General features: G+C 38.3%; 1 pseudogene; it reads right to left on the bottom strand.

The window, feature by feature from the left end:
* Nucleotides 1-580: 580 nt before the first annotated feature.
* On the bottom strand, nt 581-5,570 carry LOC131831092 (keratin, type II cytoskeletal 8-like; annotated as a pseudogene).
* Between the last annotated feature and the right edge of the window lie 21,971 nt (nt 5,571-27,541).

Raw genomic sequence — 27,541 nt, 5'->3', positions numbered from 1 at the left:
TCTCTATATTGTGGTGCCTGGGTGGCTCAGTTGCTTAAGTGACTACCTTTGGTTCAGTTCATGATTCCAGGGTCCTGAAATCCAGCCCCACATCTGGCTCCTTGCTCAGCGGGGAGCCTGCTTCTCCCTCTCCCTCTGCCTGCTACTCTGTCTGCTTGTACTCTCTTTTTCTCTCTTTCTCTGTCAAACGAATAAAATCTTTTAAAAGAAAAAAAACTCGATATCCAAGGAAATTGTGCTTTTAAAATTGAGGCATAATCAATTTTGCTACAAAAAGCACATCATGATATATTGCACCATGTTCCAGTTTCAATTTGCAAAATAACCTTGGGGGAAAATATGGGGGGATGATATTGGCAGAGCCATCTGAAGCTTTATTTGGGAAAAGACATTTGAATTGGCTTTTAGCTGTGGGCATGGGCAAGAAGGGATAGCCAGGGCAGTAGAGTTCCTCCAAGCGTAGGCTGAGCACTGAGGGCGAGCCTCTCAGGTGGGTTTCCTGTTCCCAGCTCTCCCCTGCACAGCTCCTTCCCTCAGAGGCCACAGAAGCAGGAAGGCTGAGAGAGACCACAGTGACTGTTCACTTGAACATGACATCAGACGACTGAAAAACAAGCTTCCCTTCCTCACATCCATAGCCTGGGAGGAGCTGACATGGGCTGAAGGAACTGGAGCCTCTGCTAGAGAGGAACCTGGACTGGAAAGAGCTCAGGTTACAGGTGAGGCGAGGGCTCATGAGATCCCCATAAGCTGAGCTCAACCCACCTGAGTAGCTGCTGGGGACTTGAGTATGGATACTTGTGTTCTGCATCCCAGACTCCAACAGGCTTTCCTCCTCTCTAGCAGCTTGGAGTAAGTGGCCGATATCCCCATGTTCAGGACCAGTGTGATGTTCAGAAGCTCCTGGTACTGGTGCAGTTTCTCTGCAGGGTCATGCTTGGCTCGCTGCAGGGTGGCCTCTATCTTGGTCAGCTTGGCATTGGCTTCATTAACAACCGTCTACCTGCACTGCTCTACCTGAACTGCATTGCTCAGCATCAGCGATGGCTGCCTCCAGGGAAGCCCTCTGGCCTTTGAGGTCCTCAGTCTCATCCTGGATTGGGCTGATGTTGTGGTTCATATAAAAAATCTCTATCCTTGTGCAATAAAATTCATCCTGGTGCTTCCTAGCCAATGTCTGCAACTTCGAGTACTTTACTTGATCTGGTACTTGGTCCCAATCTCAGACCAGCTGAGGTTGGTGATGTCCTTCTACTGGTCCTTGACCTCTGCAATGTTGCGGTCCATGTCCATGGACAGCACCATGGATGTGCCTGAGATCTGTGACTACATCTCACGGATCTTCTCTTCATATACATACCTTCAGCTAAACTCATTGGTCAGCTCTTCCAGGCGGGATTTGAGTTCTACCTGGTTCATGTAAGTTTCATCCACATCCTTCTCAATGAGGACAAATTCATTCTGCATATATGCATGCTCTTTGATCTCCTCCTCTTCTTGACGTCCTCCACCAGCCCTTGCAAGTTGCCAAGCTCCACCTCTGGCTTCAGCTTCTCCTGGCCAGTGAAGTGTGCCCAGCTGCAGCCAAAGGCTGTTGGTGGAACTCTGAAGCATGTTGTCCATGTTGCTCTGAGCTGTTTTCTGCTGCTAAGGAGGCTGCACTTGGTTTCCATAATTTTGTTCTGCTGCTACAGGTGCCGCAGCTTGTTGATGAAGGAGACAAAGATGTTGAGGGTCTTAATCTTCTCCTTCTCTTGGGTATGCACAGCCTGGATATTGGGGTTCACTTCCAGCTTAAGGGGGCTCAGAAGTCTCTGGTTCAGTGAGATAGCTGTGATGCCCCCCATACCCCTGGCCCCACCATATCCCAGTCATGTCATGCTTGATTGGCAGGACAGGATACCCCTGAAGCTGTCACTCCTGGCCATGTGGGAAAAGACTAGGGAGCTGGTGTGGGTGCCAGGTGGGCACCTGCACAAGCAGCTACCAAAGGTATGGGGTTGGAGGTGTGCACCTTATAGGATTTTTGGGTTACCCTGATGGATGTGGTGAAAGCTGGAGTGGAGGCGAGTAAGCTCAGACTAACAGAGGTTCGAGAAAGAGCAAGAAGCTACTTCTAGGTCAACCTTGGAAACTTTAAACAATAGATATCAACATTACATATGATTCTATTTTAATTTAGTAAAAATTAAAATCAAAATTAAAATATATTCCTTTATAATTGAATTTTATGTAGTTAATTTTGGACTTGGAATAATTATATTGCACATAATTTAACACATTCTTAAATATTTTACTGTTCATTATTGCTTTAGGTGTTCTAGTACCACCTATAAATTTAAAAACAATAAAATCAAGTCTAATATTAATGTTCTGAAATTTTGTTCAGAGTGACCATTGATTTCTCCAATCCTTTATACTGTAACTTATCTATTTGTAAAAGTTTTCAGAGGACTCAGACTATAAAATACAACACTACATGCACCAAGATTTTTTTTTAAGAAGATTTTATTTATTTATATGACAGACAGAGATCACAAGTGGCCAGAGAGGCAAGCAGAGAGGGCAGGGGGGAGCAGGCTCCCTGCTGAGCAGAGAGCTTGATTTGGGGCTTGATCCCAGGACCCTGAGATCATGACACGAGCAGAAAGCAGAGGCTTAACCCACCAACTGGGCCACCCAAGCACCATGTACCAAGATTTTTAAAAGTAGTTTATGTGTAGGGTGCCTGGGTGGCTCGGTTGGTTAAAGCAACTGCCTTTGGCTCAGGTCATGATCCTAGAGTCCCAGGATTGAGTCCTGCATCTGCCTCCCTGCTTGGCAGGGAGTCTGCTTCTCCCTCTAACCTCTCCCCTCTCATGCTCTCTCTCTCTCTCTCATTCTCCCTCTTTCTCTCTCAAATAAATAAATAAAATCTATATTAAAAATAGGGTGAACCACGAGAGACTGTGGACTCTGAAAAACAATCTGAGGGTTTTGAAGGGGCGGGGGTGGAGGGTTGGGGAACTAGGTGGTGGGTATTGGAGAGGGCACGGATTGCATGGAGCACTGGGTGTGGTGCAAAAACAATGAATACTGTTACGCTGAAAATAATAAAAAATTTTTTTTAAAAAGTAGTTTATGAATAAAACAATGGTGATTTCAGTTGCTGATTTGGCAAAACTAGTTGCTAATAAATTCATCAATCTCTTTGCAGAAGAAAAAGAAATGCTGAATTATAAAAAAATTGATGCAATCACTAAATGTTTGTGGTAGTACACTGTTGGAAAGGCATGTTTCCCCACAAGACTTTGTGTCCATTTTTTATTAACACCGACACCTCTTATGCATTTTACCAAGTGAGGAAGCCTTTATTTTAATGCTAGATCTAAGAGGCAGAAATAGGAATTCAGATTAATGTTGGCAATATCTACCTTCCCGAAGAAAATGAGACCTCTGTTTTAACTCTCTATGTGATAAATAATGTAAGGGCAGGCCTTCTTTGGAGATGTCTGTGTTTGTTCACGTCTGTTTGTAACTAGGAGAATAATATTAGTATCCATAAGCCCAATTACCTCTTACTAACATGGTGTAAATGTCAATAAAGGTGACCCATTTCCATGGATCTTGGAAATATCTCTATTGAACTCAAATTTGGATATGTCTTCTCCTTGAAAAACCTGGATTTGTGCTGTAATTTTAGAAGTTTATTTAATTTTTCTTTCTGATATACTACTATAAATCATTAATTTTAGTCTTAATAACATTTTTGTAAACATTATATGAATGATAATTTGAGTGATAATTATTATAGGGTGATTTTGTCAACAGAAAACAGGATTTAAAGAAAACTTAGAAATTTCCTAAATATAACTCAGATTTTATAGGATGATTTTATCTTCAGGGGATTCATTTTATATTCCATATATGATGCTCACTGAAATGTATATTAAGTTCAGCAGTAATTATTAAATGTTATGAAAACCTATAAAATTATTGAAAATTTAATGCATATATTTTCTTATACAAATACACTGATGTATAGATACAGCTATAAGCATGTCTTTTTAAAATAAATATGTTTTATTTCTATGCTATTTCCTTATACTGGGTAATTTAAACATAAATATTTTGAGAATGAGAATATTTATTACAAATATTGATGAGCAAATATTTAAAAATCTTTTCAAAAGTTAAAACCTAAAGTGTACAGCTTTATCCACAAGTTGGACCAGTTATAACAGTGGTAGGTAGTTGTTAAAACCACCATTATGGATATTGAATCAAACTGTGCCAAAATGTACTATACTTAAAGTACATTGTTGGATTTAGTTTCTCAATATTTTTAGAGTTTAGTTTCACATTTGTTCATAAGTGTTACTATACTGTAATTATCTTATTTCAAACTGTTTTTTATTAGTCTCTGGTATAAAAGTTTTTGCTACATTTATAAAATGTCAAGGAGCATGATTTCTCTTTTTCAACTATTTAGAATGATTTATGAAATTTCAGAATTAGTTGCACCTTAAATGGTTGATAAAACCTAGTGGCAAGATCATCTAAGCTGTATGTGTGTGTTTGATCACTACTACAATTTCTTTAATTGTAATAGGCTTCTCACTTTCAGGTTTTCTATTTCTTTTTTCATCTGTTTTTAGGTTTGTTCTTTAATAGATATGTGTCCATTACATCCACATTTTCAAATGTCGGTGCAATTTGTTTATATCCTCTCTCTCTCTTTTTTTAAAGATATTTCTTTACTTGAGAGAGACAGAGCAAGTGGGAGAGAGAGCAGGAGCTGGGGTGGTAGGGGTGGGAAGAGACGGGAGAAGAGGGAAGGGAGAGGGGGCAGAAGGAGCACAGACTCCCCGCTGAGCATAAGCCCTAACCAGAGCTCCATCCCAGGACCTGGGATCATGACCTGAGCCGAAGGCAGAGGCTTAACCCACTGAGCCACCCAGGCACCTCTATATTCTCTTTTATTATTCCTGACTTAATTTCTGTACCTTCGTTCTCTGTCTCTGCCTCTCTCTGTTTCTGTTCTTATCTCCTAAAAAGTATGCTTATCTTATCAATTCATCTCAATTTCCCGTATTAAAAAATATATGAGGATAATATTAGCTAATACATTTTTATTTTGTAGAAGGTTGTGAGACAATAGGCTAAAGTGTCAACCAACATTTGCAAATAAAAGTGAATGCAAACCTCATATAAATTGCTAATCCAATAAATAGATGAATAGATTAGATAGATACAATTTAAAAATTTAACAAACTTGAAGTTAAGTAATGTGGTTTTAAGGTCTTATAAATCAAAATTTTATGACAATTAGCTTAATAATGGACCTATACTAAGATGATTTTGTAGATTTTACGTGGAACTCACTCCTGTATCATAAACACTTCAGCAAAGATAAATGCATTTTTAAAATAAATTCGACATTTATCTTTCCATGAATTAAGTTGGTGATACTTTCACTTAGGTAAGTAGATGCTTCCACCAGCTTCTCAGTAGGAATAAAGTTTTGGACTAAGAGTAAGGACTCTGTTTTACCCGAAGATCAGGATTGCACTAGAATTCCTTTTGGTCATGAAGATCATTTAACTCTTAAAGGGGAATGGCTTTGTTTTCTTTCAGAGTCTTTATTTTTATATCTAGCACAAATCAGGAGGGTTGGAGAGGGTGAAAAACATGGGTTTCTGTTTAACAATCAGTTAATCATTCAAAACCATTTTCTTCCGTTTTCTTCAGGCAATGATAGGCCTGAAACAAATGTAGGGTTTTCCACCAAACTACCTTTATTGCATAGTTGGAATGATTGACAGCTTAAAAAATTTTTTCAGGGGCTCTTGGGTGGCTCAGTGGGTTAAAGCCTCTGCCTTTGGCTCAGGTCATGATCCCAGGGTCCTGGGCCCTACATCAGGCTCTCTGCTCAGTGGGGAGACTGCTTCCCCACCCCCTCTGCCGGCCTCTCTGTCTACTTGCGATCTCTGTCTGTCAAATCAATAAATAAAATCTTAAAACAAAACAAAAACAAATTTTTTCAAATATAGTAATTAACAACAACAATCCTTCCACACAGATGATCTGCTGTCAAAAGCTTTACAAAAAGGCATCCCAAATTTGAAATGATGGCTTAGGTAAGTAAGGTATGAAAGTCAGGACAAGCCAGGCATTTTATCTCTCAAATTTTAATGATGGAGAAAACACACTTTGAGCTTTCCTTGAGATATAGCAAAACCTTAAAAGAAAATTTTACAGAAAAAGAACTTTGAGATGATTCTCAACAGATATGGGATGGGAATGCTGCTCAAAATATTCTATTTTATCTTATGTGATTAAATATTTCAAAATAAATAATAAAGCAAGTTCCCTTTTGTCTGAAGACTTTATTTGTCCCCATGTTACTGATTTTTCTTTTTCTTCCATTTCTTTTTCTTTGGGATTTGCCAAGATGTTGGTTTGCCTTGATTTTGCTTAAGGTTATCATCACTTTGTTTTTCAATATGCTGTCATGTGGACAAACTATTTTATTTCCGTGTGGACCTTACAATCATCAGCATTTAGGAAATGAATTTACTTTTATTCATGATGAAAAAATAACTTTCTCTTTCTGTTAGGCCAACATATTACTGCACTGACTGCATGCACTTTCAAAATACAAGTTAAACTGTTATTTATTTACACAGCTGTTTAAATGATGCATGGTATTACATATTGAAATTTGTGATGAAAATTAATTGCATGTTTCTAAATATGTGACTGCTCTATCGCTTTGGCTCCTGCAAAAATGAGATGTTGATTTTTATGAAATTTCCCTTGATATTAAATCTTTAGCACAAATGAATATAATTGCTTCTCATCTAACAGCTAAACTTCATAATACAGAAGATACTCCTTGGTGTTAAAATAATGTCATCTAGTGAACTTGGTCTTTTCTTCAGTGAACTCTGACAAATTTAAGTTTTGGTGTAAGTAGGCTGTTTCAATTTCTCTTCTTTCAGTATTTTGCTGTAGTTGCTGAATAGTTTCTTAGCAAGGAAAGAAAAAGGATTAACTTGACTAAAACCCAGTTAAAATGCAAATGAAATGAATTTCTGGGCAATAAAGCATGCATTAAGCTGGAACTCTAATGAACATAATAGTAAAAAGTCCCTGGAATATTTTATGCACCTCTATCTATTTCATCTTTATGTTCATTTAGATGTAAGTCTTCTGATAATTTTAGAGGTTTTGCATTTCTGCTTGCCACAAACATGATTAACAGCTTTATTGCTCCATTTTCTCCAGAGACGGCTTCAAACCTACTTAATTTCACTCTCCTGAAACCAAACCACGAAACTCAAAAAGATTCTTTTTTGACTTCTAAGATTTATGCTTATTTCATAGTGATGACTGAAATTCAGTGTTAATGGCAGTATGTAACATAAAACGGCTAAGTGTAGTTAAGAGGCTCTGGTGTTTGTTTTGCAATGAAATATTTAAAACAAAAAGAAAGTTAATGTTTGTGTTATATTGGTGTGTTAATTATTGGGATAGAGATAAGAGGGAAGGATTTCTTTACAGAAACAGAGATATTGGTTCCTCTTATCAGCCTGAAGATAGAGGATCACCTATCCCGGAGGACTAGAGAGGAGGGGTCATTTTGGTGATGGATTTTGCTGAGTTAGGTATCCCTTTTGTTGAGATAAGCCCAAGTTTAAGCAAATGTAACTAGGTCATTTCTTTTATCTTGTTAGACTTAGTCACATTGTGCTCAAAAGCTTTTTAAAAATTCAGAGGATTTTAATATATTATCCTATAAAATAATTGTATAATCTATTATTATAATAGATCATAAAAGAGTGTGGTTATTATAGAGTAAGTACTATTCCAGAATCATAAAACGTTAATAAGTGTTCAAGGTCAAGAAAATATAGGATAGGTTGAGAGTTAAGTCTATAGAAGCTGGTACATTACGAGTTGAAATAGCTGCAAAAGATTCATGAAGTTTGTTCTATGCCAAGAACAGTATCCCCGAAACTAATTTAAATGATTAGTTTTACTTTTTTCATGTTCATCTGTTAGAAAGCATATGGTATAGCCTCAATGATTATAGCAATAAAAAAGGACCATTTGCTGGTCATGGCAGTATTGTGACTATGAGATGTAAGGTCAAATAGAACGAAAGAAAAGCAGTCTTAAAACAAAAAGCCATAGAAATGTCTTATTTGATGTTTTATCCACTTTCCTTACAGTATGCTTTTTGATATTTGATATCGAAGGAAAGTATGTTGGCCTCAACTCTATGTTCCCATCTATATAGATATATACCTCTATCTATGTATTTATATATCATCTATCTATATATATACTTTAATATATAGATATATATAGAATTCGGTTGGACAAATGAGTTACTGAGTAGGTGACCCTCTCTTCTTATCCTATTTGATCAAACTATTCTGGACTCTTTCTGTGTAAACCCAGAATATTAACTTTGCCACCGACCCCAGGAGTGAAAGAGCCTGCATCAAGTTTATGCTCTGTCCTCTAGGAAATACAAAATGCAGTGCTGCCTGGTGACTCAGAAAGCACTTTAAATACTGAGGAAACTCTTTTACTGTCCTATTTAAATTATTCTCTCTACAGTTAAAATTGGGCTGTTATTCTATCACAAAATATGTACCTATATACTCATTTACATTCATAGAGTTGTGGAATTCTTAATCTTCGTTTCCTTGAAACAATTAATTCTATTCCAGTCACATTCTGGGTACTGCTTCCTCCTGCCATCCCTGTTTGGATCCACCTCTACATTCATTTTGGGTTCTTCCCTATTATTACACAACATGAATTGTACTTCGTGTGCTTATCTGAGGCACCAGTGCTCTGTCTCCTTGAAATGTTTCTTCTTCTAACTTGTAATGTAGTATTTAGTCATTAAGGTAATGTACTATTTCAGTCCTTCATGGTGGTGGTGGTCAACAGTCTATACTCTTGTAGAACTATGTAGATAGACTATTGGTTCCAACACAAGGTGATAAAGTCACTTGACTAAACACCACCATTATCATTTGGCTGCCCAACCTTTTTGCATCTCACATCCGTGTATGTATAAATCACCCTCTATTTATGAGAGCATTTTTACATTCATTGAACAGGTTATTCTTCTAGTAAACCGTCAATCAAGGTGCCAATACCCTGGCCCCCACTGCTTACCTCTATGATCCATTCAAGGATGAGCACATGATCAGATTACTGGATCAAATTCTTTCTGGTAGCTATTCTACTACACAAGGAAGGGATAATTCTCCCTTTGCTTTGATGTATTTTATTGTATAATCCAGTGTCAGAGTAAGAAGTCTTTGTTCTCATAGTTTTGCTTTGTTTTGTTTACTATCTAGAAAAATAGTATAGGATACACTGTTGATTTGAAAGCTCCTAGGAGGTAATGGGAAATAGGCCCTGCATTCAGAGGAGGAAGAGATGGAGAAAGAGGCAGGCCACTCCCTGTTGGTAGGCTGCAAGTTGAGCAAGCAAGAAAACTTAAAAACAAGGCTTATCTTAGATGGCGCAAGACAAATAGATCACTGCACCTGCTTTCCAAACTTAAAAGTTTATATAGAAGTCTTAACTGAGTTCAATCACATATACTGTCCATATGGCCTTAATACCACAACACTATCACAAGGCTATATCCTTGGAGCACTTTTCTGGGAGCAAGGAAGGCAAGCAGAACCCACATTCCAAGGATAGGGGTGGTGATGAGGAGCCTCCAATTGCCTAGGCCCAGCTCAAGGGTCAACTGGCTGTCACTTCCTCTTCACAATCTCCTTCAATACTTTATCCTTCATGACTGGCTCTTGTAATCCTGCATGCCTCCTTTTCCAAAATGTGCCTTGAGCAGTCAGCAAGGGGATTTATTAGCATAGAAGTGGCTATCTGGCTGCATTGGAGGCACATGTAAGAGAAAATATGGAGTAAGAAAATGATTTCCAAAATTACTGACAACTTTTTCAACCAAGATCCAGCGTCTGAACCACTGATTTGTTAAATTCCCCAGGCTGAGTGTTGGATCAGTCATGACATTCATAGATATCCTCATGTGATTTAATAAAGATAATAAATTAGCAGACTCATCAAGGATGAATAGGCAACATTAGGTTAGGGTGATGGCATATGTGTCACCTTGTGAACCCATCCTATTTTGGGGGACAGCTTTTCTCATTAGAGGCATTTCAGTGTTTCAATAAGGACAGACTTTGTTGGCTATTACTCAAAGCTTGATGAGTAAATCTGGTAAGCGTTTTGTATGTGCTATAACATCCACTAAGCCAGTGGAGGGAACAAAGGTGGTGGCCAAATGATCATGCCAGTGAAAGACAGAATATGCCTACCTGGCTTTAAAGAGAGAGTTTGGATAGCCATTGTTATTACTGTGGAGCAGATTTCATCTCTGCAACAAGGAAAAACCGAGGGTGTGATGGTCCAACCACTCAGATGGAAACCACATATTGTGCCTCACAAACATTGGATTCCATTTAATGTCACCAAATAAATACCTGCGCAGTGCAACCAGTCAATGCCAAATCAGTTAGTCTCCCTTAATGTGACAGTATGACTACAGTGATATCCATCCCATGTTTCCAGTATAATTAGATTGATTCTGTTCAGAGTGATTTTTCTATTCTCAACATAGGAATGCCTAGATGCCCAAATAACAATAACATGGAGTAAGTCATTCCCAAACCTGAACATAGCCACCCATGGCTCCAGTGGTGGTATTTCCAGGACCTTTCTAGTCAGCAGTTTGATAGACCGCCTTTATAGTTTATCTGGCAGAGGAAGAACACCCATGTCCTGTGTTATTAATACTATGTGCTACAGACCAGCTTTCTGGATCAGTATTGATAAACCAGATGAACTAATAAAAGTACTAGTCCTAACTTATTAGGACTTATTAGCCTTATTACTTAAGGGCTTTCTGGTCCAGTCCCTGGAGAGGCGATACCCACCATAGCAATCCTGAGGAGCTAGAGCATGGGAGCAGTTGCCACCATATCCAAAAGTTCAATAGATCATTTCATCCTTAGTATGAGTGGACCCACTGCAGAAAGGTATTTCCATCAGGTGATAGAATATCACAGAAGCAGCAAATGTCTAAGACAGAAAAGACATGTGATAATGTGATAGAAACTTGTATGCGAAGGTCTTCCTCTTCTACAAGAATTACACTTGTGGCCTGACCTTTAGATGGTGATGTGGCTGGAGATTTAGGAATTTGACCCATCTGTGTATACCAGCATTGTTGGCCGAGGGAGGCAGAACTGCCAGGCTGAGGAGTTGGACTGGAGGCCGGACATGCCAGACCAGGACCTTTATCTTCTCCTCTCTTTTGATGGTGCATGTTTCATTCCAAGCATAGTGTGTTTCAACAGGTCTGTCTTGCAGCAGGACAACAAGATGCCAATGAAGACTAGCTCCCCCTCACCCAGGGACAGAATTCACCCATCCATCCCGGGGGGACATTCCATTGTAAATGCCAGTCGATAATTCCTTTTCCAAGGGTGGTGACACTTCCGTGTTCTCAGTAGCATGTCGATCCATGATGAGAACTGAGGCAATGGCTGTTCTCTGTGCCTTCCACACCTATATGGTATTGTGTGCCTCAGCAAGGGTCCTCAGGCTGGCATAAGGGGCAAGCGGGCCCTGCTGGTTGGTCATTCAAATTATTAAAGCCTGAGACAATACTTTTGTTTGCCCAGTCAAGGTGGTTTTACCTGTGAACAATTTAATTTACTGCTTTCATATTCAATTTTTCCTTTCTACTAACCCTGCTGCTTGTGGGTCAGAGGGGAGACGGAACTTCCATTTAATGGCATGTTGTTTTACCTAGTCTTGCACCTTATGGCTTTTAAAATGTGATTCCTAATCACTTTGTGGTCAGTGAGGGTATCCATACCTAGTGTCAGTTTCTTTAACCCCCTAATGGTAGCAGACTAGTTAGCATGATGGCAGGGGAAAACTTGGGTTAGGTCTAATGTTAGTGTCCACAACCAAGGCATATTTAGAAACCTCACTCAGAGGCAAGGGGCCAATATAATTAATTTACCAATCCCATATCAGCTGGGAACTCTAATAGATAGCCCCAGATTCTTTTGGCAATTGTCTTGGGTGTTGTTTAGAACACACTATACATGTTGTTACTGCATCTACCAAATTACTATGCCTCAAGAGCAATCCAGCATTGTAGGCAATATGCCATCTTACATGAGCACTGTGGTGGCCACTCTTTCTATGCATCCAATCTGCAATACCTACTTTAGGGTCAGTAGATAAACTCATACTTGAGCTAAAACATCAGCATCCTAAAACCCGGGGGTGTCCCGTTCCCTTATGCACTAGGACATGAAAAAGTGAGAACTGCCTTAGTTTCTTATGGATGGACCCAAATGTCTTTCCACAAACTTTGCTCCCATAGTGGCTTATTTATGATCATCTACTCCTTGGCTTTCTATTGCCCAACTTGAAGGCTAATTCTTTTAGAGTAGTCTCACTGTTGGCATATAGGGTTAACAGGCAAGACTCATGAGTAGTCACTAACCACACTTCTCTGAGCTCAGCCCACTGGCTGCTGCACAGGCCAATATGTGAGAGGCTCTACATACAGGAGTACCACGCACACTGCTAGAAACTATTACCTCTGGGGTTGTAGGGTTTCTGCCCCCTTCTTAGTTCCTGGTAATCCACTGTCATTCACCATGAGCCGTCTGGTTTTATCATCCAGATCAGGCTGTTACAGTTTTTGGATAGTTTCCCTGACTTCTTATATCCTCTAGGCAGTTTGTATTATTTGACAGTAACCATTCTACACAGTTGGTGCTCTCCCTCAGCGCTAGTTTAACTGCTTACCCCAGAGGGGGAATTCACTGATAGAGGTTTGCAGAATTTGACTTGTGGGATATCAATGTCCAATATGTTCTCTGGTCTTACACAGATAAAAAACCACATTATTGGGTGTATGCCCAATTTTTGGTGTCAAAAGGACCCTCCTGACCATAATTGTTTGTCTTCTGTAAGCATCAGTGGCACTGAGGGGGGCAGAACGTTTCTGAGGGTTACTGTATTAGACTACATTCAACTCCAGGATCCACCAGAGCTCTCACCCTTGTGTATTTCTAGAGTAGAGTAAATAGAGACCTCGACATGAAGCCTCTGATCATCTCCAATGCTCCTCACCTGGAGACACTCTTGACCTGCAACCTATACGCAAGCTGTGAGAAGCACCTACCCTGAATATCTCTGAATATCTATGAGGCCTGGACTGGAGCATGTGAGACATCAGGGATGATAGAAGCAAATGGGGAAGGTCTGAACTTTTTTTCAGGTTTTAAGGCTTCCCACAGGCCAACCAGCACAATATTGGTTTGTTAGTCATCTCTTCACATGGGGTCACTACAGCAATGAGGTCAAACCACATTTTCTTCTGGGTTATTTTTACCAGACCCTTTACAGGTGATTGGGATAGCCTAGATCAGCAATGGATCGCTCAGCATTGTGAATGTCTGTCCCACAACTGGGCTCAGTATGGATACCAGCATCCCATACTGCTTTTTGGGGATTAATAGGAGAATCTTGGTTCTCATTCTTGCTGTGAATACAGCCCAATTAGGGTCTTCGAAGACAAAGGTATAAACATTCTGGTTCATTCTCAACTCCTTAAAAATGTGTTGTGCCTCCTCTATATGTTTCTAGGCTCCCACATGCTCAGGGAGATTCCCCTCATTGGGCCAAGCCCCACAGCAGGCTAGAATAATCCAGTCCATAAGGGAGGCTGAATCCCCCAAACACCACATAGGTGCTGCTGGAGGGCAGGGTATGTGGAGATGTTTCTCATTTTCTCTGCCTCTCACCTGGTCAGAGAAATACTGTCACCTTCAGTATCCCACAGCTGCCCTAAGCAAGTCTGGATACTTCCTCTGGCCTTTTTTCTGGAACTTAGCAGCTATCTGAATAATCAGTGGGAGTATTGTCTCTCATCGTGAATGTTTCTTAAATCGGGGGTGTCCCACTGCCTGGGGTTGCTATTGCAATGCTTTTGTTTTTTGTTTATTTGGGGTAGGAGGGAAAGGGGTATTTCATCCATTTCATTATTAATTACCACAACATACTCCTCTTCACTCTCATCACTTTCCCAGAGAATCCGCTTCTTAGTGTACCAGTCAGGCTTAGTCACAAGTGCTATAACCCTACTCCCTGGCATATACGCCCTCCTAATTTTGTAAACTGTACACTAATCTCTGACCTAATCTCTGACTTTTCATCCTGCTCTCTCACCTTGTCTGCCAGCCCTGAATCTAACACAGTAGTGGACATTAGATCTATCCGGATCTAATTAGACATCCAGATCCCTCTCTAACGTCAGCTTTTCTTCCAGTTTTCTTCCAGTTTCTTGCTAACTCAAGCTTCAGCCTCTAGTCAGGTATGGGTGGCTGCTGGTGTGCCCATTGTAGAGGCCAGCCCATTGTGGTAGCCATGTACTTCTCTCCTCTGCAGCAGGGTGCTATGTGTAGTTTCCTCCAACAAGCAGATTGAACTGACCGGTGTCGTCAGGGCATCTCCATACTCACATTGTGGTCCACACATCTGACATAAGGGCCATCCCTCCCCACACAGAGGTCAATGGCCAATTTGGGATCTCCCCCACAGATACCTCACTCCCAAGGCCCATTTCCTTGGTCTCCTGGCCAGCTTACCAAATGTTGATTCACAAACTCTTAAGAAATTTCCCAGGTGTAATCTGAAACTGACCCTGGAGAGGGCCAGGGAGAGCTAAAGAAAGAGAAAGACCACTCCAGATTGATAGGTGGCAGGTTGAAACAAGTAAGGAAATTTTCATATGAGGCTTGTCTTGGGAGCTGCGAGAAGAGTAGATCCCTACACACCCATCCACCAGAATCTTTAAAGTTTCTGAAGTGGTCTTAACTGGGTTCAGTCACAAATACCATCCAGATAGTCCCAACACTGCTTTACCATCTCGAGGCTACGTCCTTGAGGCAGCTTCGGGGAGGAGGGAAGTCAAGCGGTACCCAAATTCTAAGGAGAAGGGTGGGGTGGTGAGGAGCCTCTGATTGCCCAGGTCCAGCTAGCAAGTCAACTAGTGGCCATGTCCTCTCAGCGACCTCCTCTAACATATATTTTTATTTAACAGTGTACCTGTTACACTTCGGAATGTTAATTTAATATGTTATAAGAAGGAGTACAGGCTATGATATAATTATTAACATAAAAATTGATGCAAGTGGTTTGAAACAAAATATATCTCAAGCAGAGTGAAGAATGCATGAGAGTGAAGGAAGGTATGAGGCTTTTCTCATAAACAGATGAAATATTACTTGAAATTAAGATATGGATCATTCTCTCAGTTAATGAAAATAGGATGATAGTTGTAATGGTTTGATAAATTCACTATTTTACTAATACCTTTTTCTTTGCAGCCCACTATTTTCCAAGTATTTGAGATTTTGAATGAACACTATATGCATTTAAGCCAATTATTTAGGACTTGATTATACTGGCTAAAATAAATGTTAGCTGGAAGAGATTCAAAATATTATAACAACAACTTATCATCCCAGTGATTCATAAAAAAAATTTTAATCAATATAATTTCTCTATAACTAATGGGAGGAAGCTAAATTTAGTTTAGAGATCCTTTTCAAATATCTGATACAGCTTATCATGTTAATATATGCTTATTATGCTAATATATGGACTATAAAGCCTAAGAAATGTATTTAACTCAAGATCCCTTTTTTTAAAAAGATTTATTTATTTGAGAACGAGCAAGGACAGGAGTAGAGGGAGAGGCCAGAGGAAGAGGGAGAAGGAGGCTCTTCGCTGAGCAGGGAGCTCGTGCAGCTCAATCCCAGGACCCCAGAACCATGACCTGAGCCAAAGGCAGATGCTTAACCAACTGGGTCACCCAGACGCCCCTAACTCAAGACCATTTATTAAGCAATAGTGTGCAATGAGCACAGAATCACATCACCATTAACAACAGCAAGCTTGCTGGGCTCTGTGTCACAGTGCCAATGATCATAGGGGCTCCAGCATTATCACCACTGTCCTCTACCTTCCCTTAATCACAACAGTCTTTTCTTCCTCAAAGTCTCAGCTCTCTATGCAGAAAAGAACACTGTGTCCTAGTTCCTGGCATCTCAAGCTTTAGTGCTTCTAGCTGGAATCTTCTCAGATTTGTATCAAGCGGGAAATGGAATCTTTGCTCCTTGAAAACCACAGCGTGGGATGGATGACGATCCTTGATAGCTGCTTATCTTCCCCCGAAAGTGCCTGGACTGTGTGAAGGGTCACTCAAATAAGGGAGTGACATGGGATTGTGGATTGTCAGGGAAGTCACTCATTCTGGCTCCAGGTGATGTAAGCAAATTCTCAGTCCTTTGTGGATAAGGGCAGTGGAGGGCACTGACCTATACAAGCATGCCCCAAAGGGTAAAATGGTGGGCTGTTTCTCTACCTGTGCTACCACTTCTGAGAGTGAAAATCAGGCTGAAAAAGAGCAGTGGGGAGACTTCAAATAAACAATGTGAGCAAGTGTGAGCTGTATACTAGCGGATGGGAAATCTAACAGTTAAGACTTCGAAGGAAAGAGAGAAGAAAGAGAACTTAAACTTATTGAAAACACATAATTGTCAAATGGAATGCATTTGCTTAAAAAATTTTTTTTAGTATGTGATAATAACACTCAGGGGAGAGAATCCAGGTGTTTCTGTCCCACTTGCCATAGTTGCTCTTCCAGCTTCTTTTCCCTACGCTTCTCACCTGCACCGGCCGCCCTCAGTGTTTCCCATAGGACTCCGCCAACACTGGCCATCACCTTCTCTCCATGAAATGTGTCTTCCTCTATTTTTGTTGTTGTTGTTGTTGTTGTTGTTCTTTGTGTTAATATGTCACATGGACATGTGAGTAGTGGCAGTCTATATTTTAGATTCTAGCAGAAATATATGTGGTTAGTAGCTAGAAGGTTGACAGGTTAAGTCATCTGACTGACCAGCATCACAGCCGTGGGCCATGATAGCCTCTTCTTAGATGGATTTCACAGCATTGTGAATTGCTATTTAATGAGAATAAAAGAACAAAAATATTATTGTGATACCACCATGGGAATTTACATTTATTTAGGGAAATCTTACATTGAAAACTATTCCAATTCCAACTGATACTGGGGTCTGAGGTGAATGATAAATGTCCCCACTCTAGCCTCATTATAAACAAGGCTGAAGCAGATTTTTCTCATCGTTATGCTAGAAGGAGAGACGTACTCTTCTTTGCTTGACCTACATAGAATAGTTATGCACTAAAAGACCAAATTAGGTCTGGCGAGAACTTCTCAATAATAAACAATTTTTGAAATTTTAATGGTAAGATATAAATCATGGTTAACAGGATTTTCAAGGGAACAGATTACTTCTGTTAATCATATAATGTTTTGCCTCAAAAGCAGGATGGATTATTTTATTTTATGAGCAAATGCATTAAGGATGGTGCGGCTGCTAAAACTTTGCTCCTTCTCTAAGGCATTTCTCCTTTGCCCATAACTTTACACTGATTAAATTTAAGTACGTCCTCTCTCACCAGTTGTAAGATCTGATTCTATCTTTTAGTCCTCTGAATACTGAGGGGTTTAACTCTTATCTAACATCATTTGCCCATAAAATGAAAATTCAGATTAGTAGGTTGCTGGACTCCTCTATCTATTAACATAATATTGTTTGAGAGTATACCCTACTCTTAAAACGTTACTGCCATCATCCAAGGCTTCCCACTAAGGCTCTTCTTTTGTTCTACCACCCCCACATATTTCTTCCCGAGATCTTGTTCTCATGTTTGTGGAAGCCATATATATATATATATATATATATTTTTTTTTTTAAATGAACTCTTTAATGCAGCCATCATTCTCACTCTTCTCCACAAGTGCTTGGAAGATAGCCCTCAAAGAGATCTTTAATGATGCAGGTGTATAACTGGACCACTCCACTCCAACCCAAATAGAGACTGCCTCGGAATGAGCTTTACAAATTTTTCAAATTTTACAAAGTGGTGCACATCAATCATAGTCAGCATAGGGTAGCCCGGATTCCACTTTTGGTTCTGCTGTGTAGAACTCTCCAACTTGCAGACCACCTGTAGGAGACCCATCTTGTGCCATTTCTGGTCCTCTCTTCTTCACTTACCTCTTGTAGCCGATGTTGCCACAGTCGGTAGCTCTCCATGGCTCCAACTTACTTCCCCAGTCACCACCTGGGATTCCGCACTGTGCTTCAGTGGCATAAGCTTTTTGTTCCAGGGTTTCTTGTGGCATCATTGTGAGAACTTGCTTCATGTCCACGCATGCATATTCTGAGACTGTGAGGGCTTCATGCCATGCAGGATGAAACTTGGATGAATAGGAAATGAGAACCAGAGGACAAATCCTGCTTCTTTCTCTTCTCCTAATGTAAGTCCTGGGATGTATTTTATGGCTAACCCTGCAAACAGCTCAAACTGTATCCTGACCCTTACACCTTTAAATTATACATTCAAGTAAAATAACAGCATATATGTCATTTAGTTTAAGTTCTGCTTAGTACGTAACTATGCAAAGGCAGTATCAGGAATGATCCTAGAAAGCAGATACTCAGGGTAAGTGTTTGTACCTGAATAAGTAAGAAGCAGAAGAGCAATAAGCATGTCTGTGGAGGAGGTGTGTGGCGATACACCTGGCATTCAATGCCATCACAACTAGTGTGGCTTTTTATCTATGCTTAAGTAGAGTGGTATAAGGAGGAAAGTGAAACATTGTATTCCTGGTTACCGTGATATATGCCTGTGGTTGGGACAATCGCTCACTTTGAGTGGCATCCACTTTGATAAAATGCTTTTATATTGGGCTACCCTCCTCTTGTCCTTTAGTTTCCTGGTTACACCTTATGTTCTCTAAGATTCTGATGAGTGAAATGACAGCACCAGAGATGTTTGGTTCAGATTCCACTTCCTGAGAAACCTAGAATAAGATATAATTTAATAAATATAATTAAATACATTAAATTAGCGAGTAATACCTCCTGTCTAGAGAATATATTAAATCAAAATTTATTTGTTTTTTATAATTAAGTTTTTGTAAACAACTCTGCTGTTTCTGATTTCCTAATGTGCTGCTCCCTTTTCTGAAGAGTAATTTGAAAATAATTGTCAAATAACCCTTTGCTGCAATAACCGTATAGCAAAAAATATATCCAAAGAATTAACTCTAAAGAGCATACAAACCATTTTATAATTATGATTCTCATCTGATTATGTATGATAGGAGGGAAATGTCAGAAACATCTATAGAGTCAAGATAAATAATTTAAATTGTGATACATATAAAGGCTGAGATGTTATATAATAAATGAAATTCGTAATCTGGGAGTATATGTAATTAACTGTAATATGTTCCCAGGAGAAAGCCTGTTAAAACCTATATATTGTATAGTGTGTGACTTTCAATTTAGAAATATACCAAAATACTAATAATAGGTATTTATGATTTTTGTATGATATTTTATGGTTCAGAAATGTCTTTTTATGTTTTTCAATTTTGTATAGTGAAATCATTACCTCTAAACCAGATAAGTAAATGCCTTATTACCATAAATCATCCGATCATTATACTTGTGACATTTTTATCTTTGAATACTTCAGTATTTTTTCATAATAAATGATTATCTCCTTAAATATTTCACATAAAATAAATGTCCATGACCTTCATTAACCAAGTGATCTCCAATATATTTTTTTCTCTTCAAAACAGACTGAATCATAGAGCTCAAAAAACATTGGTATGTAGTAAAACCAACATTTCTAGTATCCACAATGGAAAACAAATGGCATATTATAAGATTACAACAATAAGGGCATAGTCCAGAAATATGTTCAGTCCAAACATTATTAAAATATAAGGAATAATATCAAGACATTAGTATTACATTTACTTTTCATATATCTATTTCTCTATCTAATCTTCCACATGGCTACTAGGAAATTAGATATGGTATTGTTCAGGAACAATATGGAAAAATGGAGGTACTTTTTTATTTGGTGCAATCACATGAATAAAACATGAAAACTAGATTTAAAAATATTACTTAATTGCCATATCTTCCATACCAAGATTACAATAGGGCGATTGCTTTTGCAAGTATTTTATTTTCTACTACATAAGGAAATATCTACATGCCTTCAACTACCAAGGATACAAGTCCAATGATAGAGATCAGATCAGTTTGCAGAAACTATAATGATTATATTCAGTTGTGCTTGCTAGCATCTTTCCAGCTTTTTCTCAGCCCGTAAGAAAACCACAATTAAGAGCTGCATAGACGTTTGATGCATTATTTTTGGAAATGTCATGGTCAACGACAACCAAGCCCAGATGGAACATCTCTGATGCTTCCTGAAGCTCAGGCAATAGGAGAGTTAACAACTGACAACGGATCTGAAAACCAACATTATGTGCTCCAAATAGTCAATACAGAAATATGCACCTTCTGTGCAAGTATCTTAAAAAGACAAGCCAACTGAAGAAATTACCACATTTGTCATTGACTGACATTTCAATACTAACTACTTGATTAGCAGAACCTTAACCACCGCTGTCTTTTCTCACAGACTTTTGAAGTTCAGCTGCCTGACCACGTATGCACTTTAAGATTAGAATCATGAAAAAAAAATAATAAAATCAATCAATCAATCAATAAATAAAGTATCCCTGAGGACTATATTATCAGAAGAACAGAAGAGTGAAATTTCTAACCTTAGTATCCTAAGTATGATCACAGGTTGCAATATAATATTCTAACCAATCTGATTAGGAAGGTGCTTTTGTTTTTAAGATCTCATTTATTTATTTGAGAGAGAGAGGGAGAGAGAGCCCAAGTGAAGTGAGGGGCAGAAGGAGAAGCAGACACTCCACTGAGCAGTGAACCCAATGGGAGGTAATCTTAGGACTCCAGGATCATGACCTGAGCTAAAGGCAGACTCTTAACTGGCTGAGGCACCAAGGCAGCCTGATTAGGTTTAGTTTAGTTGGAGAGTCACAATTTGGTTGTAGAGAATTGAAAGTTTTTTTTGTTGTTGTTTCTGTTTTTTTGTTTCTTTGCTTGCTTTTCCATTAAAGGAAAAAAACGTTCACATACATTTCTGAAATGGGTGCAACACTTTATTTGGAATGTCTATGATTAGAACAATCAGTGACAAATCCCCAGCAATTGTAAATAATAATATTAGTATTAATAATAATAAGCTCCCAGAATTTAGCTAAATGGTTTTCAATATTTAATACTATTAACAATCTTGTTAAAAATGTTGACTCTTTAAATCTAGAGTAGGGCCTAGGAAACTATCTTTTATTCAGGGTAACAGGTATTTTTTTTTTTTTTTAATATTGGTAGCTTAAATATATCATAAAGAAAATTGGACCCAAGATATTTTTTGTATATGTTTTTTGTGTATTTTTTGTGACAGTTCCCAATTTACCATGATTATATTTTTTCTCAACCAGTTTGAAAATATTCATCTCTATTTACACTCACAGGTTACTTTCAGCATAATGTTTGGAGCGGTGTGTAGTGCTATATGGCTATTTATCATTATAACTCATCATCTATGTATTATACTTGTAATTACCCCAAGTAAATGTGTTTTTCCGAAGTAGAGCAGAGCAGAGACAGCATCTCTGCCAGGGTTGTAAGGCAGAGGCCAACCTCCCTTTTCACATAAACATAAAAGTATAGAAACCTTAAATAATATACTTGTAATTTCACTTGCACTTTTTAAAAAAATATATTTTATTTATTTGACAGAGAGAAATCACAACTAGGCAGAGAGGCAGTAAGAGAGAGAGGAGGAAGCAGGCTCCCTGTGGAGCAGAGAGCCCAGTGTGGGGCTCGATCCCAGGACCCTGGGATCATGACCTGAGTCAAAGGCAGAGGCTTTAACCCACTGAGCCACCCAGGCGCCCCTCACTTGCACTTTTTATTACAGGAAAATATATTGTTTAAACAAAACCACCTTATGTTACTGTGGTTTTATGTTTCCAATTATTGGATTCACACAAATCTTGGTTATTGGCTGACAGAATAAACACCTCCTGAGGCTGGGTTCTATGTCCTTACCACATAGAAATAAGCCTGGTGACAACAACAAATAAAAAAGAGAGAAAGAACAAAAGTAAGAAAACAGAATTTAAAGGAGAGAAGTGCATTTAAATGTGTAATGATAAAAGTAAAATTTTCCTAGGATTTCCCCCCCCCAAAGGGGAAACATATTCAGTGTAGCTCATGTGTTTAAGTATACTATCTCCTTATCCAAAAGTATTTTCCTATACTTAAACACCCTCAGATATCTATTTTCCATTATAATCCATTGTGAAGCACTTTTCTTACCTACAGTGAATTTGAATTAAAGTGCCATATGCTGTTCTGAAGAGTTTGTTTCTAGAGAGTATTTGCTACAATTATGGGCACCCTTTTCAATTTGTGTTTCCACTTCTATAGTAGAATTGGAGGCAAACCACATAAATGTGATTGTGAATGTGTGTTTATGTGTGTGTGTGTTTTATTGACCTATATCTGTACCTTTGTATACAATTAATATTTTAGCTATATCAAAGATGTGTTACTAAACTCATCAGCTTAATTTTTTTCAAATGATTAATCAAAGTAAAATGAAATAGAAATGTAGAAATATTTTAATATCATGTTTATATTTTTAAATCATTAATTCTAAATATGTATAAAATAACTATAAAAATATATGTTTGAAGACATGTAAAATCTGATTTCACCATTCATCTTCTGCAATAACAAATTAGGTTCTATAGGAATTTTTCAAATATTCTTTGGTGTACATGTGTATGTGTTTGTGTGTAAATTAGTTTTCCCATTTGATTTTGAACAGACAATATTTTATTATGATTCATTTGCTACTACATGGTCCCAAATCACCCTGAGTTATTTTCTTCTATCCTGAATAATTTTAGTAGATGCTCCTCCATAGTAAAAGGTGTTACATTGACATTGTTATGCTTAAAAACTACTTATGAATCTTAGAAAACATTTACTTGGGATAAGGAGAATGGTTTTTGGGATTTCATCTTACTAAATTCATATATATTTTTAATCCACATAGTCCAAATGTTTCACAACTTCATGAGTGTAATCTTTTAAAACAAATCCTATAAATGTTTTTTTTTCTCAGATAGAGTATAAATATTTTGGTAGAGTGGGTATTAAATGTGCAGTACAGTTTGAATAAATCTGTTTTATCTGTAGACTGTGTTTACCTGTAAATACATTTCTAGTCATGCACACATTAAAGAAATTTGGAGCAAGTAGGGAAAAAGAGAAGAATTATATAGATTTGTACTACAGAAGGGTGGTCCATTGAACTAATTTATATGTCCTCTTTGAATCCACAGGCTGTCGTCCCAACACTTACTCAGTAGCTAAGGGATTAGGTACTGCCTTACCTCAATATTTGAATGATTCTCTCCTCTCTAGAACCACAGGGGGACTTTTTCTCATTAGGAGTAATCAGAGCTGTCAATCCTGAAGACCTGTGACTTAAACAAGAAGAGAATTGTTATTTTTAAGTGGAAGGATATTTATTACATGCTTCCCTGAAAGACAGTTTCCAACTTGTAACCAGACTGACATGATTCCACTCCTCGTTGAGTTACCCATAGAAGCTACAAGACATAGAGTTGTTGCACAAAGTAATCTTTGTTGCAATAAATAAAAAAATGATAGAGAATAATTTCCAAAGTCATGACTCCATGAGCAAGGTGAGTGGGTTCTTTTAATTTAGGGTTTAGAATGAATATTTAGAAAGGGGAACTCTGTCATCACATGTAAAGGTGGGCATAAATTTATGCAGGCACATTTAGAAAACACACTTATATGTGCATCCTGCATAGCCTATGTCATGTTAACAGGGCGTGTGGTCTTCTTAGGGTGGAGACTTGAACATTATAATGAAACAGAGGTTAACTGTCAGACACAACTTGGCTTATGCGTGCAAATGTTGAATTGGTGACTGGGCTGGAACTGGTTTAGGCTGGCTTAGGCTGGTAAGTTCTTGGTCTGTCAGTGGATAGTCCAGGGCTATTCTGTGGTCGAAGACAATTCAGACCAAGGAACGTAGGGCCTTGCTTGTTATAGGCCAGCACCATATTAGTTGGCCTTGAGTCCAGGCTTCTACAGAGGCTGCTAGTGTATTTATTAGTGCGGCCTAAAAAGAAACAAGAGCTGGTTAGGGAGAAACAGTTCTCTGGAGAATAAGCTTTACATTTTCTGCAGTTTTACCTGCATTAATCCTGTCAAGAATGGTTTCAGTGCCTCAACTCTAATAGTACCTTTTTGTGTAATTTTTATTGCTTCTAATAAAATAAATTTGCTGGTACAAAAGAGCCATGACTAAATAGTCAATAGACTACTCTTCCAGTGGTTAACAACTAAAAAGCTAGTGGTAGAATGAGCTTTGTAAAAAATATGAAATACAAGGTAAATTCCTGTATTGGCTGCTGTGTTTTATTGTGAAGTTAAACACTGATTTAAAAAGATGCCTTTCAGCAGACGAATGGATAAAGAAGATATGGTCCATGTACACTATGGAGTATTATGTCTCCATCAGAAAGGATGAATACCCAACTTTTATATCTACATGGATGGGACTAGAAGAGATTATGCTGAGTGAAATAAATCAAGCAGAGATCGTCAAGTATCATATGGTTTCACTTATTTGTGGAGCATAAGGAATAACATGGAGGACATGGGGAGATGAAAAGGAGAAGTCGGGGCACCTGGGTGGCTCAGTGGGTTAAAGCCTCTGCCTTCAGCTCAGGTCATGATCCCAGGGTCCTGGGATCAAGCCCCGCATCGGGCTCTTTGCTCGGCAGGGAGCCTGCTTCCTCCTCTCTCTCTGCCTGCCTCTCTGCCTACTTGTGATCTCTCTCTGTTAAATAAATAAAATCTTTAAAAAAAAAAAAAAAGAAAAAAAAAAAAAAAAAAAAAAAAAAAAGAAAAGGAGAAGTGAGTTGGGGGAAATTGGAGGGGGAGATGAACCATGAGAGACTGTGGACTCTTGCGAAACAAACTGAGGGTTTTGGAGGGGAGAGAGGTGGGGGGCTGAGTGAGCCCAGTGATGGGTATTAAGGAGGACATGTATTGCATGGAACACTGGTTGTGGTGCATAAACAATGAATTTTGAAACACTGAAAATAAATAAAATAAAATATGGAAAAGTATGGAGTGCCTGGCTGGCCCAGAGCATGCAACTCAATCTCAGGGTTTTAAGTTCAAGTCCCACATTGGGTGTAGAGATTACTGAAAAATAAAATCTTAAAAAAAATTAATTAAAAAAAAAAGGAGATAAAAATTGAAAGGTATTTTCCCCTCCTCCATGTCTCCCTCTGACAGTTATTGAAGTAAAATTATTATAAAACACAGTTAAAAATAGCGTAGGTATTTCAATTAACTAATGTGAAATATGAAAGGAAAATGACATTATTTAAAAAATTTTTTACCCCATGCTGCATGGAATATACCATAATATTTAAGACAAGAAAAGGGAAGGGGATAGTCACCAAGAAGAAAATGTATGAAAAATGTTCAGAAGAACTATTATTTTGAGAAACTAAACATATTAAGTTCAAACAGTTCTTAATTTTTTCCCCAAATTGTAAAAAGCTTCAAAGAGGAGCAAAAGTTTATTCAATACCATGTCTATTGTACTCTTCTGAATTATCTCTGCTTTTCACTGTCTTTAGAAATGCAAATCATGGTCAATGGTATTCAATGGATTATTACCTTGTGAATACTAACACATTTTGTGTTAATTTGTAAATCTATTTTTTTAAAGATTTTATTTATATATTTGAAAAAGAGAGAAACAGCATGAGGGTGCATGAGCGGAGGTGGGGGTGGTACAGAAGGAAAAGCAGACTGCCCGCTGAGCAGGGAGCCCCACTGCGTGGTTCAATCCCAGGACCCTGAGATCATGATCTGAGTCAAAGGCAGACACTTACCCGACTGAGCTACGCAGGCGCCACCATAAATTTATTTTAATGCCACCAATGGCATGTGTATGTGTGTGTGTATACATGTGTGTTTTGAAATTGCCTTTGAACCAATTGTAATATCTTTCTAGTTCCTTCATTCATAAGTTAAATAAAATATTTGATGTTTATTCAACCTGTATAAAAATATTATTTTACTTTGTCTTTAACAAATATCATAGACCACATAAACATTGTTAAGTAATCTTTATTATGATAAAACCACAAAAAAGATATGACAAGTGATCTGGAAGAGTATAGGAAAGAAATTAAATAATATTAAAAAGCAGTAGTGACATAAACTGCAGTAGAAACCCACAGAATTGGGTGCCTGGGTGACTCAGTGGGTTAAAGCCTCTGCCTTTGGCTCAGGTCATGATCTCAGCGTCCTGGAATTGAGCCCCACATCGGGTTCTCTGCTCAGCAGGGAGCCTTCTTCCCCTTTTCTCCCTGCCTGCCTCTCTGCCTACTTGTGATCCCTCTCTGTCAAATAAATAAAATCTTAAAAAAAAAAAAAAAAAGCCCATAGTATTGAACCAATAACACTGAAGTCAGAGTCCATGCCATGGAGAATACCTTGAGAAAGTAATGATGTAGAAAAGGAGTAAAGCATTAAATAGAATAAATGAGATATTTGGAGTGGAATTTTTTTTTTTTTTTTATAAAATAGAGATACCACTGAATTTTAGAATGGAATTAAGTACATAGGCCAACAATGTTTAAAGAATAATAATAAAAAGGAATTTTCCCGGTGTTCAGGGACAGAAATCACATCTCTTTTGTGGGGGAAAAAATCAGAGTGACCTGAGTTTTCACTGGAAAAAAATAGTGGCAAAAAACAATAAAAGAGAAGTTAAGAGAGAGATATAAACTATGAAGAAATTATTATATTTCAAAAGAAAATGATAGAAGTTTCAATTTTTTTTTAAATTTCAGCCAAAAATGATAACAGTTTCCCCAGTGAAACTATGATTGGAGGATACAGCATACATGACAGTGGTATCAGCCCAGGGAAGAGGAACTAAGATAATTAAACAAAGTAATTCCATGACAGATTATTGGGTATGCCAAGCAAGACCTTCCTGGTATCAATACCTGTGCAAAAGAAAGCAGGCCTAAGCAAATGGGCCACATATTCACATGAGGCTGGAAAACAGGTCACATATGAGCTAAGAGGTACTCACAGGAAGGTGGCGGTGATTAATTTAAGATCAGCGTCTGATAGGGTGAGGGCGTTCACAAACTCCAATCCATGGATACGGGTGAAGGAAGCTTGGGGATGTAGTAAATGTGACAACTAGGGGAACTTTCAAGACAGGACTAAAAAGAAAAGAAAATCTAGTTTGACATGAGCAGGACAAGGACCATAAGGGCAAAAGAAATGGAACTTTCAGATACAAGAGGAGAGAAAGAGAAGAGGAT

This window comes from Mustela lutreola, chromosome 5, assembly GCF_030435805.1.
Source record: "Mustela lutreola isolate mMusLut2 chromosome 5, mMusLut2.pri, whole genome shotgun sequence".
NCBI lineage: Eukaryota > Metazoa > Chordata > Mammalia > Carnivora > Mustelidae > Mustela > Mustela lutreola.
Note: the sequence above shows the minus strand (reverse complement) of the source record. Positions and strands in the feature narration are given on the sequence as shown.